General features: G+C 57.7%; 14 non-coding genes and 13 pseudogenes across 14 annotated transcripts; all 27 read left to right on the top strand.

Annotated features, from left to right (window-relative positions):
• Window positions 1-352: 352 nt before the first annotated feature.
• LOC142244852 (5S ribosomal RNA) lies at window positions 353-471 on the top strand. Its single transcript, XR_012724710.1, has one exon. It is a non-coding gene; the product is annotated as a 5S ribosomal RNA (ribosomal RNA).
• A 1,680-nt stretch (window positions 472-2,151) lies between these two features.
• On the top strand, window positions 2,152-2,270 carry LOC142244675 (5S ribosomal RNA). The gene has a single exon (XR_012724623.1). It is a non-coding gene; the product is annotated as a 5S ribosomal RNA (ribosomal RNA).
• Window positions 2,271-2,903: 633 nt separating this feature from the next.
• On the top strand, window positions 2,904-3,023 carry LOC142244751 (5S ribosomal RNA; annotated as a pseudogene).
• A 941-nt stretch (window positions 3,024-3,964) lies between these two features.
• Window positions 3,965-4,083, top strand: LOC142244839 (5S ribosomal RNA). The gene has a single exon (XR_012724697.1). It is a non-coding gene; the product is annotated as a 5S ribosomal RNA (ribosomal RNA).
• Window positions 4,084-4,723: 640 nt separating this feature from the next.
• Window positions 4,724-4,843, top strand: LOC142244722 (5S ribosomal RNA; annotated as a pseudogene).
• A 939-nt stretch (window positions 4,844-5,782) lies between these two features.
• Window positions 5,783-5,901, top strand: LOC142244851 (5S ribosomal RNA). The gene has a single exon (XR_012724709.1). It is a non-coding gene; the product is annotated as a 5S ribosomal RNA (ribosomal RNA).
• Window positions 5,902-6,540: 639 nt separating this feature from the next.
• LOC142244721 (5S ribosomal RNA) lies at window positions 6,541-6,660 on the top strand (annotated as a pseudogene).
• A 940-nt stretch (window positions 6,661-7,600) lies between these two features.
• On the top strand, window positions 7,601-7,719 carry LOC142244849 (5S ribosomal RNA). Its single transcript, XR_012724707.1, has one exon. It is a non-coding gene; the product is annotated as a 5S ribosomal RNA (ribosomal RNA).
• A 639-nt stretch (window positions 7,720-8,358) lies between these two features.
• Window positions 8,359-8,478, top strand: LOC142244720 (5S ribosomal RNA; annotated as a pseudogene).
• A 940-nt stretch (window positions 8,479-9,418) lies between these two features.
• LOC142244848 (5S ribosomal RNA) lies at window positions 9,419-9,537 on the top strand. Its single transcript, XR_012724706.1, has one exon. It is a non-coding gene; the product is annotated as a 5S ribosomal RNA (ribosomal RNA).
• A 639-nt stretch (window positions 9,538-10,176) lies between these two features.
• Window positions 10,177-10,296, top strand: LOC142244719 (5S ribosomal RNA; annotated as a pseudogene).
• A 940-nt stretch (window positions 10,297-11,236) lies between these two features.
• Window positions 11,237-11,355, top strand: LOC142244847 (5S ribosomal RNA). Its single transcript, XR_012724705.1, has one exon. It is a non-coding gene; the product is annotated as a 5S ribosomal RNA (ribosomal RNA).
• Window positions 11,356-11,994: 639 nt separating this feature from the next.
• On the top strand, window positions 11,995-12,114 carry LOC142244718 (5S ribosomal RNA; annotated as a pseudogene).
• A 940-nt stretch (window positions 12,115-13,054) lies between these two features.
• On the top strand, window positions 13,055-13,173 carry LOC142244846 (5S ribosomal RNA). Its single transcript, XR_012724704.1, has one exon. It is a non-coding gene; the product is annotated as a 5S ribosomal RNA (ribosomal RNA).
• A 639-nt stretch (window positions 13,174-13,812) lies between these two features.
• LOC142244717 (5S ribosomal RNA) lies at window positions 13,813-13,932 on the top strand (annotated as a pseudogene).
• A 930-nt stretch (window positions 13,933-14,862) lies between these two features.
• On the top strand, window positions 14,863-14,981 carry LOC142244845 (5S ribosomal RNA). The gene has a single exon (XR_012724703.1). It is a non-coding gene; the product is annotated as a 5S ribosomal RNA (ribosomal RNA).
• Window positions 14,982-15,620: 639 nt separating this feature from the next.
• Window positions 15,621-15,740, top strand: LOC142244761 (5S ribosomal RNA; annotated as a pseudogene).
• Window positions 15,741-17,967: 2,227 nt separating this feature from the next.
• LOC142244844 (5S ribosomal RNA) lies at window positions 17,968-18,086 on the top strand. Its single transcript, XR_012724702.1, has one exon. It is a non-coding gene; the product is annotated as a 5S ribosomal RNA (ribosomal RNA).
• Window positions 18,087-18,725: 639 nt separating this feature from the next.
• On the top strand, window positions 18,726-18,845 carry LOC142244716 (5S ribosomal RNA; annotated as a pseudogene).
• A 940-nt stretch (window positions 18,846-19,785) lies between these two features.
• Window positions 19,786-19,904, top strand: LOC142244666 (5S ribosomal RNA). Its single transcript, XR_012724614.1, has one exon. It is a non-coding gene; the product is annotated as a 5S ribosomal RNA (ribosomal RNA).
• Window positions 19,905-20,543: 639 nt separating this feature from the next.
• Window positions 20,544-20,663, top strand: LOC142244715 (5S ribosomal RNA; annotated as a pseudogene).
• Window positions 20,664-21,603: 940 nt separating this feature from the next.
• Window positions 21,604-21,722, top strand: LOC142244763 (5S ribosomal RNA). Its single transcript, XR_012724638.1, has one exon. It is a non-coding gene; the product is annotated as a 5S ribosomal RNA (ribosomal RNA).
• A 640-nt stretch (window positions 21,723-22,362) lies between these two features.
• LOC142244714 (5S ribosomal RNA) lies at window positions 22,363-22,482 on the top strand (annotated as a pseudogene).
• A 940-nt stretch (window positions 22,483-23,422) lies between these two features.
• LOC142244667 (5S ribosomal RNA) lies at window positions 23,423-23,541 on the top strand. Its single transcript, XR_012724615.1, has one exon. It is a non-coding gene; the product is annotated as a 5S ribosomal RNA (ribosomal RNA).
• A 639-nt stretch (window positions 23,542-24,180) lies between these two features.
• LOC142244753 (5S ribosomal RNA) lies at window positions 24,181-24,300 on the top strand (annotated as a pseudogene).
• Window positions 24,301-25,240: 940 nt separating this feature from the next.
• Window positions 25,241-25,359, top strand: LOC142244843 (5S ribosomal RNA). Its single transcript, XR_012724701.1, has one exon. It is a non-coding gene; the product is annotated as a 5S ribosomal RNA (ribosomal RNA).
• Window positions 25,360-25,998: 639 nt separating this feature from the next.
• LOC142244741 (5S ribosomal RNA) lies at window positions 25,999-26,118 on the top strand (annotated as a pseudogene).
• The last annotated feature ends 886 nt before the right edge of the window (window positions 26,119-27,004 follow it).

The raw sequence follows: 27,004 nt of genomic DNA, 5'->3' as shown, positions 1-27,004 counted from the left end.
GTGCGTGTGCCCTTCCTAGGTGTGGCGTGCTGCAGACAGTGAAAGGAATCCCCGGATGCAGGCTATTAGACAGAAACAAAGCGCGCTTTACTCACCCTACCCGGGTCCACCGGCCGGTCTCGCCGCTGCTCCCGGTCAGCGGCTGCGGCGATGACGTCACGTGGAGAGCGCGGCTGTCAGTCAGTGAGCTCAGCGGGTCTGAGCGGGGCATTCGGTCTACAGCCCCTTTAAGGGAGCCAGCAAGAAAGTGAAGGAAAAACAAAGCACAAAAGGGCCTCTTGCTGAGCACTGGAAAGGCCAGCCGGCAGCCAGACTGCAAAGTAGAAGAGCAGCAAGTGAGAGGCTTGTCTCTGCCTACGGCCACACCACCCTGAACACGCCCGATCTCGTCTGATCTCGGAAGCTAAGCAGGGTCGGGCCTGGTTAGTACTTGGATGGGAGACCGCCTGGGAATACCAGGTGCTGTAGGCTTTTGCTTTTTCCTTCCTTCCACCAGCAGGGGTCACTCTCCTCTATGCATTTTTTCCATTCCCTTGCACAACTGCACGCATATCTTTTTTTCTTTTTCTTTGCTTTCTTTCTTGCGCTACTTCATCCTTGCAAAATGCCAGCATCCTTCTCATCACCGGGGGGCCGCCAGCCTTGTTGCTTATTTATTTTATAATGCTAGGCTTGATTTCAACAGTACCAGCGTCCCCTGCGGGGCTGGAGGCAGCCACCGGTAACCTGCAGGCCAGTTTACAGCCCAGCGTAAGTCAAACACCTTTGCAGGCAACACGACCCCCCTCAAAAGCAGCTCACAGTCACTCGCAACCAACTCACCCTCTTCCTTCATTCGCTCCCGGACGTCTCGCTCCGCCCCAAGATGCCGGTCGAGCCGGCTTGCTCTTTCCGATTAACGGTTTAGCCTGCACGAGACCCTGTGTCCAGCCATTTTTAGTCACACTTGGTGCTCAGGGCGCTGCTGCGGCGGGTGTTTCACTGCTCAACAAACAGCGGTTGCAGAGGCGGCCCAGCCTTCGCATCGGCCCTTCGGAGCCCGCCCCCGCACGGCCAGAGTTCTCGCCACGAGAGTCTGAGGAAGGCTGGCCGGGCGATGGGCCACAGAGCATCTACTGGCCATACCACCCTTGTTATGCCCGATCTCGTCCGCTCTCGGAAGCAAAGCAGGGTTGGGCTCGGCCAGTACTTGGAAGGGAGACCTCCTGGGACCACCGGGATGACCTTTTAGCCCTCTTGCCCAGCTCGGCTAGCACGGAGCCGCGTCTTGCCAGACACCGACTTTACGTAACCTAGAGCTGGAAGCCCCAACCAAGCCCCACTGAGGCCTCTGAGCCAGTTCGCAAATAAGGACGCAACCCCACACCCCTCCTCGATGCAGGCCTCATGCCCGGCTCCTTGCTGCGGCTAGAAGTCCTAATTGAGCCCGCAGCCCGCTGTCTGGAAACGATGGCGTTAAAAGCAGCCCGGCCGTGAAGGGGCCAGGCTTTCAGCAAGTGCCCAGGGGATGGTTTTGGAGGCAGGCCGGCCGACCGGCCGCCTACTGTGGGCCAGCAGAAGTAACGTCTTCCTCTGCAAATAAGTTTGTGTAGCTAATCCAATCAATCAGACGGCTGCCCAGGAGCTGAGCTCAGTGCAAAGGAGGAGCGGAAGGGAATGGGTTTTTTTTTCCTGCTAAGGCCCGGAAATAATAAGACAGACAGGAGAGTCTGAGGCATGGTGGCGGAGAGGTTGCAGGGGCAAATAGGGGTCTGGCCACGTGTGAGCATGCATGCGTGCCTGCGTGCTCGCTTGTATGTGTGCGTGTGCCCTTCCTAGGTGTGGCGCGCTGCAGACAGTGAAAGGAATCCCCAGATGCAGGCTATTAGACAGAAACAAAGCGCGCTTTACTCACCCTACCCGGGTCCACCGGCCGGTCTCGCCGCTGCTCCCGGTCAGCGGCTGCGGCGATAACGTCACGTGGAGAGCGCGGCTGTCAGTCAGTGAGCTCAGCGGGTCTGAGCGGGGCGGTCGGTCTACAGCCCCTTTAAGGGAGCCAGCAAGAAAGTGAAGGAAAAACAAAGCACAAAAGGGCCTCTTGCTGAGCACTGGAAAGGCCAGCCGGCAGCCAGACTGCAAAGTAGAAGAGCAGCAAGTGAGAGGCTTGTCTCTGCCTACAGCCACACCACCCTGAACATGCCCGATCTCGTCTGATCTCGGAAGCTAAGCAGGGTCGGTCCTGGTTAGTACTTGGATGGGAGACCGCCTGGGAATACCACGTGCTGTAGGCTTTTGCTTTTTCCTTCCTTCCACCAGCAGGGGTCACTCTCCTCTATGCCTTTTTTCCATTCCCTTGCACAACTGCACGCATATCTTTTTTTCTTTGCTTTCTTTCTTGCGCTACTTCATCCTTGCAAAATGCCAGCATCCTTCTCATCACCGGGGGGCCGCCAGCCTTGTTGCTTATTTATTTTATAATGCTAGGCTTCAGTTCAACAGTACCAGCGTCCCCTGCGGGGCTGTAGGCAGCCACCGGTAACCTGCAGGCCAGTTTACAGCCCAGCGCAAGTCAAACACCTTTGCAGGCAACACGACCCCCCTCAAAAGCAGCTCACAGTCACTCGCAACCAACTCACCCTCTTCCTTCGTTCACTCCCGGACGTCTCGCTCCGCCCCAAGATGCCGGTCGAGCCGGCTTGCTCTTTCCGATTAACGCTTTAGCCTGCACGAGACCCTGCGTCCAGCCATTTTTAGTCACACTTGGTGCTCAGGGCGCTGCTGCGGCGGGTGTTTCACTGCTCAACAAACAGCGGTTGCAGAGGCGGCCCAGCCTTCGCATCGGCCCTTCGGAGCCCGCCCCCGCACGGCCAGAGTTCTCGCCACGAGAGTCTGAGGAAGGCTGGCCGGGCGATGGGCCACAGAGCGTCTACTGGCCATACCACCCTGGTTACGCCCGATCTCGTCCGCTCTCGGAAACAAAGCAGGGTTGGGCTCGGCCAGTACTTGGAAGGGAGACCTCCTGGGACCACCGGGTGCTGTAGGCTGTTTTGGATGACCTTTTAGCCCTCTTGCCCAGCTCGGCTAGCACGGAGCCGCGTCTTGCCAGACACCGACTTTACGTAACCTAGAGGTGGAAGCCCCAACCAAGCCCCACCGAGGCCTCTGAGCCAGTTCGCAAATAAGGACGCTACCCCACACCCCTCCTCGATGCAGGCCTCATGCCCGGCTCCTTGCTGCGGCTAGAAGTCCTAATTGAGCCCGCAGCCCGCTGTCTGGAAACGATGGCGTTAAAAGCAGCCCGGGCCGTGAAGGGGCCAGGCTTTCAGCAAGTGCCCAGGGGATGGTTTTGGAGGCAGGCCGGCCGACCGGCCGCCTACTGTGGGCCAGCAGAAGTAACGTCTTCCTCTGCAAATAAGTTTGTGTAGCTAATCCAATCAATCAGACGGCTGCCCAGGAGCTGAGCTCAGTGCAAAGGAGGAGCGGAAGGGAATGGGGTTTTTTTTCCTGCTAAGGCCCGGAAATAATAAGACAGACAGGAGAGTCTGAGGCATGGTGGCGGAGAGGTTGCAGGGGCAAATAGGGGTCTGGCCACGTGTGAGCATGCATGCGTGCCTACGTGCTCGCTTGTATGTGTGCGTGTGCCCTTCCTAGGTGTGGCGCGCTGCAGACAGTGAAAGGAATCCCCGGATGCAGGCTATTAGACAGAAACAAAGCGCGCTTTACTCACCCTACCCGGGTCCACCGGCCGGTCTCGCCGCTGCTTCCCGGTCAGCGGCTGCGGCGATGACGTCACGTGGAGAGCGCGGCTGTCAGTCAGTGAGCTCAGCGGGTCTGAGCAGGGCGGTCGGTCTACAGCCCCTTTAAGGGAGCCAGCAAGAAAATGAAGGAAAAACAAAGCACAAAAGGGCCTCTTGCTGAGCACTGGAAAGGCCAGCCGGCAGCCAGACTGCAAAGTAGAAGAGCAGCAAGTGAGAGGCTTGTCTCTGCCTACGGCCACACCACCCTGAACACGCCCGATCTCGTCTGATCTCGGAAGCTAAGCAGGGTTGGGCCTGGTTAGTACTTGGATGGGAGACCGCCTGGGAATACCAGGTGCTGTAGGCTTTTGCTTTTTCCTTCCTTCCACCAGCAGGGGTCACTCTCCTCTATGCCTTTTTTCCATTCCCTTGCACAACTGCACGCATATCTTTTTTTCTTTTTCTTTGCTTTCTTTCTTGCGCTACTTCATCCTTGCAAAATGCCAGCATCCTTCTCATCACCGGGGGGCCGCCAGCCTTGTTGCTTATTTATTTTATAATGCTAGGCTTGATTTCAACAGTACCAGCGTCCCCTGCGGGGCTGGAGGCAGCCACCGGTAACCTGCAGGCCAGTTTACAGCCCAGCGCAAGTCAAACACCTTTGCAGGCAACACGACCCCCCTCAAAAGCAGCTCACAGTCACTCGCAACCAACTCACCCTCTTCCTTCGTTCGCTCCCAGACGTCTCGCTCCGCCCCAAGATGCCGGTCGAGCCGGCTTGCTCTTTCCGATTAACGGTTTAGCCTGCACGAGACCCTGCGTCCAGCCATTTTTAGTCACACTTGGTGCTCAGGGCGCTGCTGCGGCGGGTGTTTCATTGCTCAACAAACAGCGGTTGCAGAGGCGGCCCAGCCTTCGCATCGGCCCTTCGGAGCCCGCCCCCGCACGGCCAGAGTTCTCGCCACGAGAGTCTGAGGAAGGCTGGCCGGGGCGATGGGCCACAGAGCGTCTACTGGCCATACCACCCTGGTTACGCCCGATCTCGTCCGCTCTCGGAAGCAAAGCAGGGTTGGGCTCGGCCAGTACTTGGAAGGGAGACCTCCTGGGACCACCGGGTGCTGTAGGCTGTCTTGGATGACCTTTTAGCCCTCTTGCCCAGCTCGGCTAGCACGGAGCCGCGTCTTGCCAGACACCGACTTTACGTAACCTAGAGCTGGAAGCCCCAACCAAGCCCCACCGAGGCCTCTGAGCCAGTTCGCAAATAAGGACGCTACCCCACACCCCTCCTCGATGCAGGCCTCATGCCCGGCTCCTTGCTGCGGCTAGAAGTCCTAATTGAGCCCGCAGCCCGCTGTCTGGAAACGATGGCGTTAAAAGCAGCCCGGGCCGTGAAGGGGCCAGGCTTTCAGCAAGTGCCCAGGGGATGGTTTTGGAGGCAGGCCGGCCGACCGGCCGCCTACTGTGGGCCAGCAGAAGTAACGTCTTCCTCTGCAAATAAGTTTGTGTAGCTAATCCAATCAATCAGACGGCTGCCCAGGAGCTGAGCTCAGTGCAAAGGAGGAGCGGAAGGGAATGGGTTTTTTTTCCTGCTAAGGCCCGGAAATAATAAGACAGACAGGAGAGTCTGAGGCATGGTGGCGGAGAGGTTGCAGGGGCAAATAGGGGTCTGGCCACGTGTGAGCATGCATGCGTGCCTGCGTGCTCGCTTGTATGTGTGCGTGTGCCCTTCCTAGGTGTGGCGCGCTGCAGACAGTGAAAGGAATCCCCGGATGCAGGCTATTAGACAGAAACAAAGCGCGCTTTACTCACCCTACCCGGGTCCACCGGCCGGTCTCGCCGCTGCTCCCGGTCAGCGGCTGCGGCGATGACGTCACGTGGAGAGCGCGGCTGTCAGTCAGTGAGCTCAGCGGGTCTGAGCGGGGCGGTCGGTCTACAGCCCCTTTAAGGGAGCCAGCAAGAAAGTGAAGGAAAAACAAAGCACAAAAGGGCCTCTTGCTGAGCACTGGAAAGGCCAGCCGGCAGCCAGACTGCAAAGTAGAAGAGCAGCAAGTGAGAGGCTTGTCTCTGCCTACGGCCACACCACCCTGAACACGCCCGATCTCGTCTGATCTCGGAAGCTAAGCAGGGTCGGGCCTGGTTAGTACTTGGATGGGAGACCGCCTGGGAATACCAGGTGCTGTAGGCTTTTGCTTTTTCCTTCCTTCCACCAGCAGGGGTCACTCTCCTCTATGCCTTTTTTCCATTCCCTTGCACAACTGCACGCATATCTTTTTTTCTTTTTCTTTGCTTTCTTTCTTGCGCTACTTCATCCTTGCAAAATGCCAGCATCCTTCTCATCACCGGGGGGCCGCCAGCCTTGTTGCTTATTTATTTTATAATGCTAGGCTTGATTTCAACAGTACCAGCGTCCCCTGCGGGGCTGGAGGCAGCCACCGGTAACCTGCAGGCCAGTTTACAGCCCAGCGCAAGTCAAACACCTTTGCAGGCAACACGACCCCCCTCAAAAGCAGCTCACAGTCACTCGCAACCAACTCACCCTCTTCCTTCGTTCGCTCCGGAACGTCTCGCTCCGCCCCAAGATGCCGGTCGAGCCGGCTTGCTCTTTCCGATTAACGGTTTAGCCTGCACGAGACCCTGCGTCCAGCCATTTTTAGTCACACTTGGTGCTCAGGGCGCTGCTGCGGCGGGTGTTTCACTGCTCAACAAACAGCGGTTGCAGAGGCGGCCCAGCCTTCGCATCGGCCCTTCGGAGCCCGCCCCCGCACGGCCAGAGTTCTCGCCACGAGAGTCTGAGGAAGGCTGGCCGGGCGATGGGCCACAGAGCGTCTACTGGCCATACCACCCTGGTTACGCCCGATCTCGTCCGCTCTCGGAAGCAAAGCAGGGTTGGGCTCGGCCAGTACTTGGAAGGGAGACCTCCTGGGACCACCGGGTGCTGTAGGCTGTCTTGGATGACCTTTTAGCCCTCTTGCCCAGCTCGGCTAGCACGGAGCCGCGTCTTGCCAGACACCGACTTTACGTAACCTAGAGCTGGAAGCCTCAACCAAGCCCCACCGAGGCCTCTGAGCCAGTTCGCAAATAAGGACGCTACCCCACACCCCTCCTCGATGCAGGCCTCATGCCCGGCTCCTTGCTGCGGCTAGAAGTCCTAATTGAGCCCGCAGCCCGCTGTCTGGAAACGATGGCGTTAAAAGCAGCCCGGGCCGTGAAGGGGCCAGGCTTTCAGCAAGTGCCCAGGGGATGGTTTTGGAGGCAGGCCGGCCGACCGGCCGCCTACTGTGGGCCAGCAGAAGTAACGTCTTCCTCTGCAAATAAGTTTGTGTAGCTAATCCAATCAATCAGACGGCTGCCCAGGAGCTGAGCTCAGTGCAAAGGAGGAGCGGAAGGGAATGGGGTTTTTTTTCCTGCTAAGGCCCGGAAATAATAAGACAGACAGGAGAGTCTGAGGCATGGTGGCGGAGAGGTTGCAGGGGCAAATAGGGGTCTGGCCACGTGTGAGCATGCATGCGTGCCTGCGTGCTCGCTTGTATGTGTGCGTGTGCCCTTCCTAGGTGTGGCGCGCTGCAGACAGTGAAAGGAATCCCCGGATGCAGGCTATTAGACAGAAACAAAGCGCGCTTTACTCACCCTACCCGGGTCCACCGGCCGGTCTCGCCGCTGCTCCCGGTCAGCGGCTGCGGCGATGACGTCACGTGGAGAGCGCGGCTGTCAGTCAGTGAGCTCAGCGGGTCTTGGCGGGGCGGTCGGTCTACAGCCCCTTTAAGGGAGCCAGCAAGAAAGTGAAGGAAAAACAAAGCACAAAAGGGCCTCTTGCTGAGCACTGGAAAGGCCAGCCGGCAGCCAGACTGCAAAGTAGAAGAGCAGCAAGTGAGAGGCTTGTCTCTGCCTACGGCCACACCACCCTGAACACGCCCGATCTCGTCTGATCTCGGAAGCTAAGCAGGGTCGGGCCTGGTTAGTACTTGGATGGGAGACCGCCTGGGAATACCAGGTGCTGTAGGCTTTTGCTTTTTCCTTCCTTCCACCAGCAGGGGTCACTCTCCTCTATACCTTTTTTCCATTCCCTTGCACAACTGCACGCATATCTTTTTTTCTTTTTCTTTGCTTTCTTTCTTGCGCTACTTCATCCTTGCAAAATGCCAGCATCCTTCTCATCACCGGGGGGCCGCCAGCCTTGTTGCTTATTTATTTTATAATGCTAGGCTTGATTTCAACAGTACCAGCGTCCCCTGCGGGGCTGGAGGCAGCCACCGGTAACCTGCAGGCCAGTTTACAGCCCAGCGCAAGTCAAACACCTTTGCAGGCAACACGACCCCCCTCAAAAGCAGCTCACAGTCACTCGCAACCAACTCACCCTCTTCCTTCGTTCGCTCCCGGACGTCTCGCTCCGCCCCAAGATGCCGGTCGAGCCGGCTTGCTCTTTCCGATTAACGGTTTAGCCTGCACGAGACCCTGCGTCCAGCCATTTTTAGTCACACTTGGAGCTCAGGGCGCTGCTGCGGCGGGTGTTTCACTGCTCAACAAACAGCGGTTGCAGAGGCGGCCCAGCCTTCGCATCGGCCCTTCGGAGCCCGCCCCCGCACGGCCAGAGTTCTCGCCACGAGAGTCTGAGGAAGGCTGGCCGGGCGATGGGCCACAGAGCGTCTACTGGCCATACCACCCTGGTTACGCCCGATCTCGTCCGCTCTCGGAAGCAAAGCAGGGTTGGGCTCGGCCAGTACTTGGAAGGGAGACCTCCTGGGACCACCGGGTGCTGTAGGCTGTCTTGGATGACCTTTTAGCCCTCTTGCCCAGCTCGGCTAGCACGGAGCCGCGTCTTGCCAGACACCGACTTTACGTAACCTAGAGCTGGAAGCCCCAACCAAGCCCCACCGAGGCCTCTGAGCCAGTTCGCAAATAAGGACGCTACCCCACACCCCTCCTCGATGCAGGCCTCATGCCCGGCTCCTTGCTGCGGCTAGAAGTCCTAATTGAGCCCGCAGCCCGCTGTCTGGAAACGATGGCGTTAAAAGCAGCCCGGGCCGTGAAGGGGCCAGGCTTTCAGCAAGTGCCCAGGGGATGGTTTTGGAGGCAGGCCGGCCGACCGGCCGCCTACTGTGGGCCAGCAGAAGTAACGTCTTCCTCTGCAAATAAGTTTGTGTAGCTAATCCAATCAATCAGACGGCTGCCCAGGAGCTGAGCTCAGTGCAAAGGAGGAGCGGAAGGGAATGGGGTTTTTTTTCCTGCTAAGGCCCGGAAATAATAAGACAGACAGGAGAGTCTGAGGCATGGTGGCGGAGAGGTTGCAGGGGCAAATAGGGGTCTGGCCACATGTGAGCATGCATGCGTGCCTGCGTGCTCGCTTGTATGTGTGCGTGTGCCCTTCCTAGGTGTGGCGAGCTGCAGACAGTGAAAGGAATCCCCGGATGCAGGCTATTAGACAGAAACAAAGCGCGCTTTACTCACCCTACCCGGGTCCACCGGCCGGTCTCGCCGCTGCTCCCGGTCAGCGGCTGCGGCGATGACGTCACGTGGAGAGCGCGGCTGTCAGTCAGTGAGCTCAGCGGGTCTGAGCGGGGCGGTCGGTCTACAGCCCCTTTAAGGGAGCCAGCAAGAAAGTGAAGGAAAAACAAAGCACAAAAGGGCCTCTTGCTGAGCACTGGAAAGGCCAGCCGGCAGCCAGACTGCAAAGTAGAAGAGCAGCAAGTGAGAGGATTGTCTCTGCCTACGGCCACACCACCCTGAACACGCCCGATCTCGTCTGATCTCGGAAGCTAAGCAGGGTCGGGCCTGGTTAGTACTTGGATGGGAGACCGCCTGGGAATACCAGGTGCTGTAGGCTTTTGCTTTTTCCTTCCATCCACCAGCAGGGGTCACTCTCCTCTATGCCTTTTTTCCATTCCCTTGCACAACTGCACGCATATCTTTTTTTCTTTTTCTTTGCTTTCTTTCTTGCGCTACTTCATCCTTGCAAAATGCCAGCATCCTTCTCATCACCGGGGGGCCGCCAGCCTTGTTGCTTATTTATTTTATAATGCTAGGCTTGATTTCAACAGTACCAGCGTCCCCTGCGGGGCTGGAGGCAGCCACCGGTAACCTGCAGGCCAGTTTACAGCCCAGCGCAAGTCAAACACCTTTGCAGGCAACACGACCCCCCTCAAAAGCAGCTCACAGTCACTCGCAACCAACTCACCCTCTTCCTTCGTTCGCTCCCGGACGTCTCGCTCCGCCCCAAGATGCCGGTCGAGCCGGCTTGCTCTTTCCGATTAACGGTTTAGCCTGCACGAGACCCTGCGTCCAGCCATTTTTAGTCACACTTGGAGCTCAGGGCGCTGCTGCGGCGGGTGTTTCACTGCTCAACAAACAGCGGTTGCAGAGGCGGCCCAGCCTTCGCATCGGCCCTTCGGAGCCCGCCCCCGCACGGCCAGAGTTCTCGCCACGAGAGTCTGAGGAAGGCTGGCCGGGCGATGGGCCACAGAGCGTCTACTGGCCATACCACCCTGGTTACGCCCGATCTCGTCCGCTCTCGGAAGCAAAGCAGGGTTGGGCTCGGCCAGTACTTGGAAGGGAGACCTCCTGGGACCACCGGGTGCTGTAGGCTGTCTTGGATGACCTTTTAGCCCTCTTGCCCAGCTCGGCTAGCACGGAGCCGCGTCTTGCCAGACACCGACTTTACGTAACCTAGAGCTGGAAGCCCCAACCAAGCCCCACCGAGGCCTCTGAGCCAGTTCGCAAATAAGGACGCTACCCCACACCCCTCCTCGATGCAGGCCTCATGCCCGGCTCCTTGCTGCGGCTAGAAGTCCTAATTGAGCCCGCAGCCCGCTGTCTGGAAACGATGGCGTTAAAAGCAGCCCGGGCCGTGAAGGGGCCAGGCTTTCAGCAAGTGCCCAGGGGATGGTTTTGGAGGCAGGCCGGCCGACCGGCCGCCTACTGTGGGCCAGCAGAAGTAACGTCTTCCTCTGCAAATAAGTTTGTGTAGCTAATCCAATCAATCAGACGGCTGCCCAGGAGCTGAGCTCAGTGCAAAGGAGGAGCGGAAGGGAATGGGGTTTTTTTTCCTGCTAAGGCCCGGAAATAATAAGACAGACAGGAGAGTCTGAGGCATGGTGGCGGAGAGGTTGCAGGGGCAAATAGGGGTCTGGCCACATGTGAGCATGCATGCGTGCCTGCGTGCTCGCTTGTATGTGTGCGTGTGCCCTTCCTAGGTGTGGCGCGCTGCAGACAGTGAAAGGAATCCCCGGATGCAGGCTATTAGACAGAAACAAAGCGCGCTTTACTCACCCTACCCGGGTCCACCGGCCGGTCTCGCCGCTGCTCCCGGTCAGCGGCTGCGGCGATGACGTCACGTGGAGAGCGCGGCTGTCAGTCAGTGAGCTCAGCGGGTCTGAGCGGGGCGGTCGGTCTACAGCCCCTTTAAGGGAGCCAGCAAGAAAGTGAAGGAAAAACAAAGCACAAAAGGGCCTCTTGCTGAGCACTGGAAAGGCCAGCCGGCAGCCAGACTGCAAAGTAGAAGAGCAGCAAGTGAGAGGATTGTCTCTGCCTACGGCCACACCACCCTGAACACGCCCGATCTCGTCTGATCTCGGAAGCTAAGCAGGGTCGGGCCTGGTTAGTACTTGGATGGGAGACCGCCTGGGAATACCAGGTGCTGTAGGCTTTTGCTTTTTCCTTCCATCCACCAGCAGGGGTCACTCTCCTCTATGCCTTTTTTCCATTCCCTTGCACAACTGCACGCATATCTTTTTTTCTTTTTCTTTGCTTTCTTTCTTGCGCTACTTCATCCTTGCAAAATGCCAGCATCCTTCTCATCACCGGGGGGCCGCCAGCCTTGTTGCTTATTTATTTTATAATGCTAGGCTTGATTTCAACAGTACCAGCGTCCCCTGCGGGGCTGGAGGCAGCCACCGGTAACCTGCAGGCCAGTTTACAGCCCAGCGCAAGTCAAACACCTTTGCAGGCAACACGACCCCCCTCAAAAGCAGCTCACAGTCACTCGCAACCAACTCACCCTCTTCCTTCGTTCGCTCCGGAACGTCTCGCTCCGCCCCAAGATGCCGGTCGAGCCGGCTTGCTCTTTCCGATTAACGGTTTAGCCTGCACGAGACCCTGCGTCCAGCCATTTTTAGTCACACTTGGTGCTCAGGGCGCTGCTGCGGCGGGTGTTTCACTGCTCAACAAACAGCGGTTGCAGAGGCGGCCCAGCCTTCGCATCGGCCCTTCGGAGCCCGCCCCCGCACGGCCAGAGTTCTCGCCACGAGAGTCTGAGGAAGGCTGGCCGGGCGATGGGCCACAGAGCGTCTACTGGCCATACCACCCTGGTTACGCCCGATCTCGTCCGCTCTCGGAAGCAAAGCAGGGTTGGGCTCGGCCAGTACTTGGAAGGGAGACCTCCTGGGACCACCGGGTGCTGTAGGCTGTCTTGGATGACCTTTTAGCCCTCTTGCCCAGCTCGGCTAGCACGGAGCCGCGTCTTGCCAGACACCGACTTTACGTAACCTAGAGCTGGAAGCCCCAACCAAGCCCCACCGAGGCCTCTGAGCCAGTTCGCAAATAAGGACGCTACCCCACACCCCTCCTCGATGCAGGCCTCATGCCCGGCTCCTTGCTGCGGCTAGAAGTCCTAATTGAGCCCGCAGCCCGCTGTCTGGAAACGATGGCGTTAAAAGCAGCCCGGGCCGTGAAGGGGCCAGGCTTTCAGCAAGTGCCCAGGGGATGGTTTTGGAGGCAGGCCGGCCGACCGGCCGCCTACTGTGGGCCAGCAGAAGTAACGTCTTCCTCTGCAAATAAGTTTGTGTAGCTAATCCAATCAATCAGACGGCTGCCCAGGAGCTGAGCTCAGTGCAAAGGAGGAGCGGAAGGGAATGGGGTTTTTTTTCCTGCTAAGGCCCGGAAATAATAAGACAGACAGGAGAGTCTGAGGCATGGTGGCGGAGAGGTTGCAGGGGCAAATAGGGGTCTGGCCACGTGTGAGCATGCATGCGTGCCTGCGTGCTCGCTTGTATGTGTGCGTGTGCCCTTCCTAGGTGTGGCGCGCTGCAGACAGTGAAAGGAATCCCCGGATGCAGGCTATTAGACAGAAACAAAGCGCGCTTTACTCACCCTACCCGGGTCCACCGGCCGGTCTCGCCGCTGCTCCCGGTCAGCGGCTGCGGCGATGACGTCACGTGGAGAGCGCGGCTGTCAGTCAGTGAGCTCAGCGGGTCTGAGCGGGGCGGTCGGTCTACAGCCCCTTTAAGGGAGCCAGCAAGAAAGTGAAGGAAAAACAAAGCACAAAAGGGCCTCTTGCTGAGCACTGGAAAGGCCAGCCGGCAGCCAGACTGCAAAGTAGAAGAGCAGCAAGTGAGATGCTTGTCTCTGCCTACGGCCACACCACCCTGAACACGCCCGATCTCGTCTGATCTCGGAAGCTAAGCAGGGTCGGGCCTGGTTAGTACTTGGATGGGAGACCGCCTGGGAATACCAGGTGCTGTAGGCTTTTGCTTTTTCCTTCCTTCCACCAGCAGGGGTCACTCTCCTCTATGCCTTTTTTCCATTCCCTTGCACAACTGCACGCATATCTTTTTTTCTTTTTCTTTGCTTTCTTTCTTGCGCTACTTCATCCTTGCAAAATGCCAGCATCCTTCTCATCACCGGGGGGCCGCCAGCCTTGTTGCTTATTTATTTTATAATGCTAGGCTTGATTTCAACAGTACCAGCGTCCCCTGCGGGGCTGGAGGCAGCCACCGGTAACCTGCAGGCCAGTTTACAGCCCAGCGCAAGTCAAACACCTTTGCAGGCAACACGACCCCCCTCAAAAGCAGCTCACAGTCACTCGCAACCAACTCACCCTCTTCCTTCGTTCGCTCCCGGACGTCTCGCTCCGCCCCAAGATGCCGGTCGAGCCGGCTTGCTCTTTCCGATTAACGGTTTAGCCTGCACGAGACCCTGCGTCCAGCCATTTTTAGTCACACTTGGTGCTCAGGGCGCTGCTGCGGCGGGTGTTTCACTGCTCAACAAACAGCGGTTGCAGAGGCGGCCCAGCCTTCGCATCGGCCCTTCGGAGCCCGCCCCCGCACGGCCAGAGTTCTCGCCACGAGAGTCTGAGGAAGGCTGGCCGGGCGATGGGCCACAGAGCGTCTACTGGCCATACCACCCTGGTTACGCCCGATCTCGTCCGCTCTCGGAAGCAAAGCAGGGTTGGGCTCGGCCAGTACTTGGAAGGGAGACCTCCTGGGACCACCGGGTGCTGTAGGCTGTCTTGGATGACCTTTTAGCCCTCTTGCCCAGCTCGGCTAGCACGGAGCCGCGTCTTGCCAGACACCGACTTTACGTAACCTAGAGCTGGAAGCCCCCACCGAGGCCTCTGAGCCAGTTCGCAAATAAGGACGCTACCCCACACCCCTCCTCGATGCAGGCCTCATGCCCGGCTCCTTGCTGCGGCTAGAAGTCCTAATTGAGCCCGCAGCCCGCTGTCTGGAAACGATGGCGTTAAAAGCAGCCCGGGCCGTGAAGGGGCCAGGCTTTCAGCAAGTGCCCAGGGGATGGTTTTGGAGGCAGGCCGGCCGACCGGCCGCCTACTGTGGGCCAGCAGAAGTAACGTCTTCCTCTGCAAATAAGTTTGTGTAGCTAATCCAATCAATCAGACGGCTGCCCAGGAGCTGAGCTCAGTGCAAAGGAGGAGCGGAAGGGAATGGGTTTTTTTTTCCTGCTAAGGCCCGGAAATAATAAGACAGACAGGAGAGTCTGAGGCATGGTGGCGGAGAGGTTGCAGGGGCAAATAGGGGTCTGGCCACATGTGAGCATGCATGCGTGCCTGCGTGCTCGCTTGTATGTGTGCGTGTGCCCTTCCTAGGTGTGGCGCGCTGCAGACAGTGAAAGGAATCCCCGGATGCAGGCTATTAGACAGAAACAAAGCGCGCTTTACTCACCCTACCCGGGTCCACCGGCCGGTCTCGCCGCTGCTCCCGGTCAGCGGCTGCGGCGATGACGTCACGTGGAGAGCGCGGCTGTCAGTCAGTGAGCTCAGCGGGTCTGAGCGGGGCGGTCGGTCTACAGCCCCTTTAAGGGAGCCAGCAAGAAAGTGAAGGAAAAACAAAGCACAAAAGGGCCTCTTGCTGAGCACTGGAAAGGCCAGCCGGCAGCCAGACTGCAAAGTAGAAGAGCAGCAAGTGAGAGGATTGTCTCTGCCTACGGCCACACCACCCTGAACACGCCCGATCTCGTCTGATCTCGGAAGCTAAGCAGGGTCGGGCCTGGTTAGTACTTGGATGGGAGACCGCCTGGGAATACCAGGTGCTGTAGGCTTTTGCTTTTTCCTTCCATCCACCAGCAGGGGTCACTCTCCTCTATGCCTTTTTTCCATTCCCTTGCACAACTGCACGCATATCTTTTTTTCTTTTTCTTTGCTTTCTTTCTTGCGCTACTTCATCCTTGCAAAATGCCAGCATCCTTCTCATCACCGGGGGGCCGCCAGCCTTGTTGCTTATTTATTTTATAATGCTAGGCTTGATTTCAACAGTACCAGCGTCCCCTGCGGGGCTGGAGGCAGCCACCGGTAACCTGCAGGCCAGTTTACAGCCCAGCGCAAGTCAAACACCTTTGCAGGCAACACGACCCCCCTCAAAAGCAGCTCACAGTCACTCGCAACCAACTCACCCTCTTCCTTCGTTCGCTCCCGGACGTCTCGCTCCGCCCCAAGATGCCGGTCGAGCCGGCTTGCTCTTTCCGAATAACGGTTTAGCCTGCACGAGACCCTGCGTCCAGCCATTTTTAGTCACACTTGGTGCTCAGGGCGCTGCTGCGGCGGGTGTTTCACTGCTCAACAAACAGCGGTTGCAGAGGCGGCCCAGCCTTCGCATCGGCCCTTCGGAGCCCGCCCCCGCACGGCCAGAGTTCTCACCACGAGAGTCTGAGGAAGGCTGGCCGGGCGATGGGCCACAGAGCGTCTACTGGCCATACCACCCTGGTTACGCCCGATCTCGTCCGCTCTCGGAAGCAAAGCAGCATTGGGCTCGGCCAGTACTTGGAAGGGAGACCTCCTGGGACCACCGGGTGCTGTAGGCTGTTTTGGATGACCTTTTAGCCCTCTTGCCCAGCTCGGCTAGCACGGAGCCGCGTCTTGCCAGACACCGACTTTACGTAACCTAGAGCTGGAAGCCCCAACCAAGGCCCACCGAGGCCTCTGAGCCAGTTCGCAAATAAGGACGCTACCCCACACCCCTCCTCGATGCAGGCCTCATGCCCGGCTCCTTGCTGCGGCTAGAAGTCCTAATTGAGCCCGCAGCCCGCTGTCTGGAAACGATGGCGTTAAAAGCAGCCCGGGCCGTGAAGGGGCCAGGCTTTCAGCAAGTGCCCAGGGGATGGTTTTGGAGGCAGGCCGGCCGACCGGCCGCCTACTGTGGGCCAGTAGAAGTAACGTCTTCCTCTGCAAATAAGTTTGTGTAGCTAATCCAATCAATCAGACGGCTGCCCAGGAGCTGAGCTCAGTGCAAAGGAGGAGCGGAAGGGAATGGTTTTTTTTTTCCTGCTAAGGCCCGGAAATAATAAGACAGACAGGAGAGTCTGAGGCATGGTGGCGGAGAGGTTGCAGGGGCAAATAGGGGTCTGGCCACGTGTGAGCATGCATGCGTGCCTGCGTGCTCGCTTGTATGTGTGCGTGTGCCCTTCCTAGGTGTGGCGCGCTGCAGACAGTGAAAGGAATCCCCGGATGCAGGCTATTAGACAGAAACAAAGCGCGCTTTACTCACCCTACCCGGGTCCACCGGCCGGTCTCGCCGCTGCTCCCGGTCAGCGGCTGCGGCGATGACGTCACGTGGAGAGCGCGGCTGTCAGTCAGTGAGCTCAGCGGGTCTGAGCGGGGCGGTCGGTCTACAGCCCCTTTAACCCCTTCAGCCCCCGGGCACTTTCCGTTTTTGCGTTTTTGTTTTTTGCTCCTTTTCTTCCAAGAGCCGTAACTTTTTTATTATTCCGTCAATCTTGCCATATGAGGGCTTGTTTTTTGCGGGACGAGTTGTACTTTTAAATGAAATCATAAGTTTTACCATATAGTGTACTGGAAAACGGCAAAAAAATTCCAAGTGCGGAAAAATTGCAAAAAAAGTGGGATCGTACAATAGTTTTTGGGATATTTTATTCACGGTGTTCACTATATGGTAAAACTGATGTCTGGGTGTGATGCCTCAGGTCGGTGCGAGTTTGTAGACACCAAACATGTATAGGTTTACTTGTATCTAAGGGGTTAAAAAAAATTCACAAGTTTGTCCAATAAAAGTGGCGCACGTTTTGCGCCATTTTCCGAAACACGTAGAGTTCTTATTTTTTGGGATCAATGGCTCAGTGATGGCTTATTTTTTGCGTCTCGAGCTGACGTTTATAATGGTACCATTTTTGCGCAGATGCTACGTTTTGATCGCCTGTTATTGCATTTTGCGCAAAACTTGCGGCGACCAAAAAACGTAATTTTAGCGTTTGGAATTTTTTTGCCACTACGCCGTTTACCAATCAGAATAATTGATTTTATATTTTGATAGATCGGGCATTTCTGAACGCGGCGATACCAAATATGTGTATATTTATTTATTTTTTAACCCTTTAATTTTCAATGGGGGGAAAGGGGGGTGATTTAAACTTTTAGGTTTTTTGTTTTTTTTTTTATTTTTTAAAACTTTTTTTTTTACTTTTTTTTTTTATTTTACTAGTCCCCCTAGGGGGCTATAGCAATCAGCAATCCGATCGCTGATCGCTATCTGCTGATCACAGCAATACCGCTGTAATCAGCAGATTCACTCACTTTGGTTTTCCCTCTGCTCTCGGCCGAGGGAAAATGAAAGTGAAAGATCATAGCAGCAGGCGTCATCACATGACCCTGTGCTACGATGGCAACCACCGATAGTCACGTGATAACACACGTGACTTCCGGTGGGGGCGGCGGTGAGTAACAAACATGGCCGCGCGCATTTAAATCTTGCTGCCAGACTTTGGCAGCAAGATTTAAGGGGTTAATGGCCGCGGGTGGAAGCGATTCCACCCGCGGCTAGCAGGCACACATGTCAGCTGTTGAAAACAGCTGATATGTGTGCCGATCCACGCCGCCTGCCCGCGGCAGGGGGCGGGGCTTAACGGGACACGATCTATGACGGATAGATCCGTCCAAGGTCGTGAAGGGGTTAAGGGAGCCAGCAAGAAAGTGAAGGAAAAACAAAGCACAAAAGGGCCTCTTGCTGAGCACTGGAAAGGCCAGCCGGCAGCCAGACTGCAAAGTAGAAGAGCAGCAAGTGAGAGGATTGTCTCTGCCTACGGCCACACCACCCTGAACACGCCCGATCTCGTCTGATCTCGGAAGCTAAGCAGGGTCGGGCCTGGTTAGTACTTGGATGGGAGACCGCCTGGGAATACCAGGTGCTGTAGGCTTTTGCTTTTTCCTTCCATCCACCAGCAGGGGTCACTCTCCTCTATGCCTTTTTTCCATTCCCTTGCACAACTGCACGCATATCTTTTTTTCTTTTTCTTTGCTTTCTTTCTTGCGCTACTTCATCCTTGCAAAATGCCAGCATCCTTCTCATCACCGGGGGGCCGCCAGCCTTGTTGCTTATTTATTTTATAATGCTAGGCTTGATTTCAACAGTACCAGCGTCCCCTGCGGGGCTGGAGGCAGCCACCGGTAACCTGCAGGCCAGTTTACAGCCCAGCGCAAGTCAAACACCTTTGCAGGCAACACGACCCCCCTCAAAAGCAGCTCACAGTCACTCGCAACCAACTCACCCTCTTCCTTCGTTCGCTCCCGGACGTCTCGCTCCGCCCCAAGATGCCGGTCGAGCCGGCTTGCTCTTTCCGATTAACGGTTTAGCCTGCACGAGACCCTGCGTCCAGCCATTTTTAGTCACACTTGGTGCTCAGGGCGCTGCTGCGGCGGGTGTTTCACTGCTCAACAAACAGCGGTTGCAGAGGCGGCCCAGCCTTCGCATCGGCCCTTCGGAGCCCGCCCCCGCACGGCCAGAGTTCTCGCCACGAGAGTCTGAGGAAGGCTGGCCGGGCGATGGGCCACAGAGCGTCTACTGGCCATACCACCCTGGTTACGCCCGATCTCGTCCGCTCTCGGAAGCAAAGCAGGGTTGGGCTCGGCCAGTACTTGGAAGGGAGACCTCCTGGGACCACCGGGTGCTGTAGGCTGTCTTGGATGACCTTTTAGCCCTCTTGCCCAGCTCGGCTAGCACGGAGCCGCGTCTTGCCAGACACCGACTTTACGTAACCTAGAGCTGGAAGCCCCAACCAAGCCCCACCGAGGCCTCTGAGCCAGTTCGCAAATAAGGACGCTACCCCACACCCCTCCTCGATGCAGGCCTCATGCCCGGCTCCTTGCTGCGGCTAGAAGTCCTAATTGAGCCCGCAGCCCGCTGTCTGGAAACGATGGCGTTAAAAGCAGCCCGGGCCGTGAAGGGGCCAGGCTTTCAGCAAGTGCCCAGGGGATGGTTTTGGAGGCAGGCCGGCCGACCGGCCGCCTACTGTGGGCCAGCAGAAGTAACGTCTTCCTCTGCAAATAAGTTTGTGTAGCTAATCCAATCAATCAGACGGCTGCCCAGGAGCTGAGCTCAGTGCAAAGGAGGAGCGGAAGGGAATGGGTTTTTTTTTCCTGCTAAGGCCCGGAAATAATAAGACAGACAGGAGAGTCTGAGGCATGGTGGCGGAGAGGTTGCAGGGGCAAATAGGGGTCTGGCCACGTGTGAGCATGCATGCGTGCCTGCGTGCTCGCTTGTATGTGTGCGTGTGCCCTTCCTAGGTGTGGCGCGCTGCAGACAGTGAAAGGAATCCCCGGATGCAGGCTATTAGACAGAAACAAAGCGCGCTTTACTCACCCTGCCCGGGTCCACCGGCCGGTCTCGCCGCTGCTCCCGGTCAGCGGCTGCGGCGATGACGTCACGTGGAGAGCGCGGCTGTCAGTCAGTGAGCTCAGCGGGTCTGAGCGGGGCGGTCGGTCTACAGCCCCTTTAAGGGAGCCAGCAAGAAAGTGAAGGAAAAACAAAGCACAAAAGGGCCTCTTGCTGAGCACTGGAAAGGCCAGCCGGCAGCCAGACTGCAAAGTAGAAGAGCAGCAAGTGAGAGGATTGTCTCTGCCTACGGCCACACCACCCTGAACACGCCCGATCTCGTCTGATCTTGGAAGCTAAGCAGGGTCGGGCCTGGTTAGTACTTGGATGGGAGACCGCCTGGGAATACCAGGTGCTGTAGGCTTTTGCTTTTTCCTTCCATCCACCAGCAGGGGTCACTCTCCTCTATGCCTTTTTTCCATTCCCTTGCACAACTGCACGCATATCTTTTTTTCTTTTTCTTTGCTTTCTTTCTTGCGCTACTTCATCCTTGCAAAATGCCAGCATCCTTCTCATCACCGGGGGGCCGCCAGCCTTGTTGCTTATTTATTTTATAATGCTAGGCTTGATTTCAACAGTACCAGCGTCCCCTGCGGGGCTGGAGGCAGCCACCGGTAACCTGCAGGCCAGTTTACAGCCCAGCGCAAGTCAAACACCTTTGCAGGCAACACGACCCCCCTCAAAAGCAGCTCACAGTCACTCGCAACCAACTCACCCTCTTCCTTCGTTCGCTCCCGGACGTCTCGCTCCGCCCCAAGATGCCGGTCGAGCCGGCTTGCTCTTTCCGATTAACGGTTTAGCCTGCACGAGACCCTGCGTCCAGCCATTTTTAGTCACACTTGGTGCTCAGGGCGCTGCTGCGGCGGGTGTTTCACTGCTCAACAAACAGCGGTTGCAGAGGCGGCCCAGCCTTCGCATCGGCCCTTCGGAGCCCGCCCCCGCACGGCCAGAGTTCTCGCCACGAGAGTTTGAGGAAGGCTGGCCGGGCGATGGGCCACAGAGCGTCTACTGGCCATACCACCCTGGTTACGCCCGATCTCGTCCGCTCTCGGAAGCAAAGCAGGGTTGGGCTCGGCCAGTACTTGGAAGGGAGACCTCCTGGGACCACCGGGTGCTGTAGGCTGTCTTGGATGACCTTTTAGCCCTCTTGCCCAGCTCGGCTAGCACGGAGCCGCGTCTTGCCAGACACCGACTTTACGTAACCTAGAGCTGGAAGCCCCAACCAAGCCCCACCGAGGCCTCTGAGCCAGTTCGCAAATAAGGACGCTACCCCACACCCCTCCTCGATGCAGGCCTCATGCCCGGCTCCTTGCTGCGGCTAGAAGTCCTAATTGAGCCCGCAGCCCGCTGTCTGGAAACGATGGCGTTAAAAGCAGCCCGGGCCGTGAAGGGGCCAGGCTTTCAGCAAGTGCCCAGGGGATGGTTTTGGAGGCAGGCCGGCCGACCGGCCGCCTACTGTGGGCCAGCAGAAGTAACGTCTTCCTCTGCAAATAAGTTTGTGTAGCTAATCCAATCAATCAGACGGCTGCCCAGGAGCTGAGCTCAGTGCAAAGGAGGAGCGGAAGGGAATGGGTTTTTTTTTCCTGCTAAGGCCCGGAAATAATAAGACAGACAGGAGAGTCTGAGGCATGGTGGCGGAGAGGTTGCAGGGGCAAATAGGGGTCTGGCCACGTGTGAGCATGCATGCGTGCCTGCGTGCTCGCTTGTATGTGTGCGTGTGCCCTTCCTAGGTGTGGCGCGCTGCAGACAGTGAAAGGAATCCCCGGATGCAGGCTATTAGACAGAAACAAAGCGCGCTTTACTCACCCTACCCGGGTCCACCGGCCGGTCTCGCCGCTGCTCCCGGTCAGCGGCTGCGGCGATGACGTCACGTGGAGAGCGCGGCTGTCAGTCAGTGAGCTCAGCGGGTCTGAGCGGGGCGGTCGGTCTACAGCCCCTTTAAGGGAGCCAGCAAGAAAGTGAAGGAAAAACAAAGCACAAAAGGGCCTCTTGCTGAGCACTGGAAAGGCCAGCCGGCAGCCAGACTGCAAAGTAGAAGAGCAGCAAGTGAGAGGATTGTCTCTGCCTACGGCCACACCACCCTGAACACGCCCGATCTCGTCTGATCTCGGAAGTTAAGCAGGGTCGGGCCTGGTTAGTACTTGGATGGGAGACCGCCTGGGAATACCAGGTGCTGTAGGCTTTTGCTTTTTCCTTCCATCCACCAGCAGGGGTCACTCTCCTCTATGCCTTTTTTCCATTCCCTTGCACAACTGCACGCATATCTTTTTTTCTTTTTCTTTGCTTTCTTTCTTGCGCTACTTCATCCTTGCAAAATGCCAGCATCCTTCTCATCACCGGGGGGCCGCCAGCCTTGTTGCTTATTTATTTTATAATGCTAGGCTTGATTTCAACAGTACCAGCGTCCCCTGCGGGGCTGGAGGCAGCCACCGGTAACCTGCAGGCCAGTTTACAGCCCAGCGCAAGTCAAACACCTTTGCAGGCAACACGACCCCCCTTCAAAAGCAGCTCACAGTCACTCGCAACCAACTCACCCTCTTCCTTCGTTCGCTCCCGGACGTCTCGCTCCGCCCCAAGATGCCGGTCGAGCCGGCTTGCTCTTTCCGATTAACGGTTTAGCCTGCACGAGACCCTGCGTCCAGCCATTTTTAGTCACACTTGGTGCTCAGGGCGCTGCTGCGGCGGGTGTTTCACTGCTCAACAAACAGCGGTTGCAGAGGCGGCCCAGCCTTCGCATCGGCCCTTCGGAGCCCGCCCCCGCATGGCCAGAGTTCTCGCCACGAGAGTCTGAGGAAGGCTGGCCGGGCGATGGGCCACAGAGCGTCTACTGGCCATACCACCCTGGTTACGCCCGATCTCGTCCGCTCTCGGAAGCAAAGCAGGGTTGGGCTCGGCCAGTACTTGGAAGGGAGACCTCCTGGGACCACCGGGTGCTGTAGGCTGTCTTGGATGACCTTTTAGCCCTCTTGCCCAGCTCGGCTAGCACGGAGCCGCGTCTTGCCAGACACCGACTTTACGTAACCTAGAGCTGGAAGCCCCAACCAAGCCCCACCGAGGCCTCTGAGCCAGTTCGCAAATAAGGACGCTACCCCACACCCCTCCTCGATGCAGGCCTCATGCCCGGCTCCTTGCTGCGGCTAGAAGTCCTAATTGAGCCCGCAGCCCGCTGTCTGGAAACGATGGCGTTAAAAGCAGCCCGGGCCGTGAAGGGGCCAGGCTTTCAGCAAGTGCCCAGGGGATGGTTTTGGAGGCAGGCCGGCCGACCGGCCGCCTACTGTGGGCCAGCAGAAGTAACGTCTTCCTCTGCAAATAAGTTTGTGTAGCTAATCCAATCAATCAGACGGCTGCCCAGGAGCTGAGCTCAGTGCAAAGGAGGAGCGGAAGGGAATGGGTTTTTTTTTCCTGCTAAGGCCCGGAAATAATAAGACAGACAGGAGAGTCTGAGGCATGGTGGCGGAGAGGTTGCAGGGGCAAATAGGGGTCTGGCCACGTGTGAGCATGCATGCGTGCCTGCGTGCTCGCTTGTATGTGTGCGTGTACCCTTCCTAGGTGTGGCGCGCTGCAGACAGTGAAAGGAATCCCCGGATGCAGGCTATTAGACAGAAACAAAGCGCGCTTTACTCACCCTACCCGGGTCCACCGGCCGGTCTCGCCGCTGCTCCCGGTCAGCGGCTGCGGCGATGACGTCACGTGGAGAGCGCTGCTGTCAGTCAGTGAGCTCAGCGGGTCTGAGCGGGGCGGTCGGTCTACAGCCCCTTTAAGGGAGCCAGCAAGAAAGTGAAGGAAAAACAAAGCACAAAAGGGCCTCTTGCTGAGCACTGGAAAGGCCAGCCGGCAGCCAGACTGCAAAGTAGAAGAGCAGCAAGTGAGAGGCTTGTCTCTGCCTATGGCCACACCACCCTGAACACGCCCGATCTCGTCTGATCTCGGAAGCTAAGCAGGGTCGGGCCTGGTTAGTACTTGGATGGGAGACCGCCTGGGAATACCAGGTGCTGTAGTCTTTTGCTTTTTCCTTCCTTCCACCAGCAGGGGTCACTCTCCTCTATGCCTTTTTTCCATTCCCTTGCACAACTGCACGCATATCTTTTTTTCTTTTTCTTTGCTTTCTTTCTTGCGCTACTTCATCCTTGCAAAATGCCAGCATCCTTCTCATCACCGGGGGGCCGCCAGCCTTGTTGCTTATTTATTTTATAATGCTAGGCTTGATTTCAACAGTACCAGCGTCCCCTGCGGGGCTGGAGGCAGCCACCGGTAACCTGCAGGCCAGTTTACAGCCCAGCGCAAGTCAAACACCTTTGCAGGCAACACGACCCCCCTCAAAAGCAGCTCACAGTCACTCGCAACCAACTCACCCTCTTCCTTCGTTCGCTCCCGGACGTCTCGCTCCGCCCCAAGATGCCGGTCGAGCCGGCTTGCTCTTTCCGATTAACGGTTTAGCCTGCACGAGACCCTGCGTCCAGCCATTTTTAGTCACACTTGGTGCTCAGGGCGCTGCTGCGGCGGGTGTTTCACTGCTCAACAAACAGCGGTTGCAGAGGCGGCCCAGCCTTCGCATCGGCCCTTCGGAGCCCGCCCCCGCACGGCCAGAGTTCTCGCCACGAGAGTCTGAGGAAGGCTGGCCGGGTGATGGGCCACAGAGCGTCTACTGGCCATACCACCCTGGTTACGCCCGATCTCGTCTGCTCTCGGAAGCAAAGCAGGGTTGGGCTCGGCCAGTACTTGGAAGGGAGAACGCCTGGGACCACCGGGTGCTGTAGGCTGTCTTGGATGACCTTTTAGCCCTCTTGCCCAGCTCGGCTAGCACGGAGCCGCGTCTTGCCAGACACCGACTTTACGTAACCTAGAGCTGGAAGCCCCAACCAAGCCCCACCGAGGCCTCTGAGCCAGTTCGCAAATAAGGACGCTACCCCACACCCCTCCTCGATGCAGGCCTCATGCCCGGCTCCTTGCTGCGGCTAGAAGTCCTAATTGAGCCCGCAGCCCGCTGTCTGGAAACGATGGCGTTAAAAGCAGCCCGGGCCGTGAAGGGGCCAGGCTTTCAGCAAGTGCCCAGGGGATGGTTTTGGAGGCAGGCCGGCCGACCGGCCGCCTACTGTGGGCCAGCAGAAGTAACGTCTTCCTCTGCAAATAAGTTTGTGTAGCTAATCCAATCAATCAGACGGCTGCCCAGGAGCTGAGCTCAGTGCAAAGGAGGAGCGGAAGGGAATGGGTTTTTTTTTCCTGCTAAGGCCCGGAAATAATAAGACAGACAGGAGAGTCTGAGGCATGGTGGCGGAGAGGTTGCAGGTGCAAATAGGGGTCTGGCCACGTGTGAGCATGCATGCGTGCCTGCGTGCTCGCTTGTATGTGTGCGTGTGCCCTTCCTAGGTGTGGCGCGCTGCAGACAGTGAAAGGAATCCCCGGATGCAGGCTATTAGACAGAAACAAAGCGCGCTTTACTCACCCTACCCGGGTCCACCGGCCGGTCTCGCCGCTGCTCCCGGTCAGCGGCTGCGGCGATGACGTCACGTGGAGAGCGCGGCTGTCAGTCAGTGAGCTCAGCGGGTCTGAGCGGGGCGGTCGGTCTACAGCCCCTTTAAGGGAGCCAGCAAGAAAGTGAAGGAAAAACAAAGCACAAAAGGGCCTCTTGCTGAGCACTGGAAAGGCCAGCCGGCAGCCAGACTGCAAAGTAGAAGAGCAGCAAGTGAGAGGCTTGTCTCTGCCTACGGCCACACCACCCTGAACACGCCCGATCTCGTCTGATCTCGGAAGCTAAGCAGGGTCGGGCCTGGTTAGTACTTGGATGGGAGACCGCCTGGGAATACCAGGTGCTGTAGGCTTTTGCTTTTTCCTTCCATCCACCAGCAGGGGTCACTCTCCTCTATGCCTTTTTTCCATTCCCTTGCACAACTGCACGCATATCTTTTTTTCTTTTTCTTTGCTTTCTTTCTTGCGCTACTTCATCCTTGCAAAATGCCAGCATCCTTCTCATCACCGGGGGGCCGCCAGCCTTGTTGCTTATTTATTTTATAATGCTAGGCTTGATTTCAACAGTACCAGCGTCCCCTGCGGGGCTGGAGGCAGCCACCGGTAACCTGCAGGCCAGTTTACAGCCCAGCGCAAGTCAAACACCTTTGCAGGCAACACGACCCCCCTCAAAAGCAGCTCACAGTCACTCGCAACCAACTCACCCTCTTCCTTCGTTCGCTCCCGGACGTCTCGCTCCGCCCCAAGATGCCGGTCGAGCCGGCTTGCTCTTTCCGATTAACGGTTTAGCCTGCACGAGACCCTGCGTCCAGCCATTTTTAGTCACACTTGGTGCTCAGGGCGCTGCTGCGGCGGGTGTTTCACTGCTCAACAAACAGCGGTTGCAGAGGCGGCCCAGCCTTCGCATCGGCCCTTCGGAGCCCGCCCCCGCACGGCCAGAGTTCTCGCCACGAGAGTCTGAGGAAGGCTGGCCGGGCGATGGGCCACAGAGCGTCTACTGGCCATACCACCCTGGTTACGCCCGATCTCGTCCGCTCTCGGAAGCAAAGCAGGGTTGGGCTCGGCCAGTACTTGGAAGGGAGACCTCCTGGAACCACCGGGTGCTGTAGGCTGTCTTGGATGACCTTTTAGCCCTCTTGCCCAGCTCGGCTAGCACGGAGCCGCGTCTTGCCAGACACCGACTTTACGTAACCTAGAGCTGGAAGCCCCAACCAAGCCCCACCGAGGCCTCTGAGCCAGTTCGCAAATAAGGACGCTACCCCACACCCCTCCTCGATGCAGGCCTCATGCCCGGCTCCTTGCTGCGGCTAGAAATCCTAATTGAGCCCGCAGCCCGCTGTCTGGAAACGATGGCGTTAAAAGCAGCCCGGGCCGTGAAGGGGCCAGGCTTTCAGCAAGTGCCCAGGGGATGGTTTTGGAGGCAGGCCGGCCGACCGGCCGCCTACTGTGGGCCAGCAGAAGTAACGTCTTCCTCTGCAAATAAGTTTGTGTAGCTAATCCAATCAATCAGACGGCTGCCCAGGAGCTGAGCTCAGTGCAAAGGAGGAGCGGAAGGGAATGGGTTTTTTTTTCCTGCTAAGGCCCGGAAATAATAAGACAGACAGGAGAGTCTGAGGCATGGTGGCGGAGAGGTTGCAGGGGCAAATAGGGGTCTGGCCACGTGTGAGCATGCATGCGTGCCTGCGTGCTCGCTTGTATGTGTGCGTGTGCCCTTCCTAGGTGTGGCGCGCTGCAGACAGTGAAAGGAATCCCCGGATGCAGGCTATTAGACAGAAACAAAGCGCGCTTTACTCACCCTACCCGGGTCCACCGGCCGGTCTCGCCGCTGCTCCCGGTCAGCGGCTGCGGCGATGACGTCACGTGGAGAGCGCGGCTGTCAGTCAGTGAGCTCAGCGGGTCTGAGCGGGGCGGTCGGTCTACAGCCCCTTTAAGGGAGCCAGCAAGAAAGTGAAGGAAAAACAAAGCACAAAAGGGCCTCTTGCTGAGCACTGGAAAGGC

The sequence above is a fragment of the Anomaloglossus baeobatrachus genome, chromosome 6, assembly GCF_048569485.1.
Source record: "Anomaloglossus baeobatrachus isolate aAnoBae1 chromosome 6, aAnoBae1.hap1, whole genome shotgun sequence".
NCBI lineage: Eukaryota > Metazoa > Chordata > Amphibia > Anura > Aromobatidae > Anomaloglossus > Anomaloglossus baeobatrachus.
This window is presented reverse-complemented; position numbering and strand designations above follow the sequence as displayed.